We start from the raw sequence: 1,507 nt of genomic DNA, 5'->3' as shown, positions 1-1,507 counted from the left end.
AAGCTGCCCCTTTTTATATCAACAGCTGCCCCTGTTGATATAAAAAGGGGGGAAAAAAAGCTGACAGTGCATTAGCTAGGAAATATTCCACACTGGAACTATTAAAACTAGGAAAAACTTACAAGCAACCAATGAAAGAGCCCCTAGCCACATGGCTTGTGAGAGTGTGGGACATGGGAGCAAATGACATCAGTCTAAGTCCTTCAGAAGCTTCACAGCTGAGTTATATAAGTAGCGGTCCATCCTTGCGATATAGGCTGTTCAACCTAGGCCAATGTGAGGGGGAGCAGTCCTTAATGGGATAGCTGTTTGAAGGCATTAAAGATACATTGTCATCACCAAGGGTGACTAACATGATTAGCAGGGGATGAAGGTCTATAAAGGAGGGGCAGGCATTATTGAGAGAGCTAGGTATGAGAAAAACAATATATGATGTCCAGTTCACTGGACCAGATAAGACTGTGTTTATCAGAGATATGAAGGAAAGCTTAATTCAACTGGAGCCTCAAGAATGGTATGGAGCTTTAATGGTATTGCTAAGCACTGTAATGGGACAGGATTTTGTAAAGTGAGAGAGGCTTTAGCAAATCTAAATGATTCCAACCAGCATGTAAAACATGTCTATAGAATAACAGAATGCCCTATGAGAGATATAAAAAAATACAAGACAGAAGAAATGGCCCACTTGGCTTACTTGAAGACAAATGTGGCAAGACTTATGTAGAGCCCAAATTCCCAGAAAAAAGATTGATAGAAAACCAAATTCAGTACTAAGGAGTTTCTGGAAGGCTTTAAAACCAGAAGAATAGTTTATAAAAGGCATTCAAAGAATAAAAACTGTCTCGGGGGTGGTTAAGAATCCCCAAGGATTAAATAAGATGCATTTCTTTTCTCATAAAGGCTGTACTAGGGGTGAAAGCAGTTTTTCCCACCAACTTCTCCCACAGCAGCCATGTGTGGTCAGTGGAGAAATGACAGCTATGGCTACAGTCAGGAGGCAGACCCAGGGCCCACCTGACTCAGGGAACCAACAAGTGCACCAAGGACAGGAGAAACCCCCTGCCTCATGAGCCCAGTGCATGGTCAGACAACTGAAGCCAACACCTGTAAGTGTATCAAAAATAAAAGAATACAAAGATACTCCATGTAAAATCTCCCAAGTGTGAAATGACTCCAAAGGGATAACTAAAAATAGTAGAGCTAACCAAATTAATGCCTTGTTCCCATGCTATGGTACCTAACAAGGACCTATGGAGAAAACAGTTAATACAAATGGACAAAACCTTTCCATGCTGTGTGAGACCTTGTCTATGATTGATTTAATATATAATGTTACCCTTCCTTTGAGTGTTTTACAGATGTGAAACCCATTTGAATGATATCTGAAGAAGCAAAGGCCAGCTATAGCTGTAAGATTCTTGCGAGGTTTATGGTTGGGTAAGATGAAGACAGAGACTCCCAAACTATACAACTGTTAAGAAAATCTAAGTACCAGGGGTGGGTTACC

The sequence above is a fragment of the Nannospalax galili genome, unplaced genomic scaffold (assembly GCF_000622305.1).
Source record: "Nannospalax galili isolate Female #2095 unplaced genomic scaffold, S.galili_v1.0 scaffold929, whole genome shotgun sequence".
Classification (NCBI taxonomy): Eukaryota; Metazoa; Chordata; class Mammalia; order Rodentia; family Spalacidae; genus Nannospalax; species Nannospalax galili.
This window is presented reverse-complemented; position numbering follows the sequence as displayed.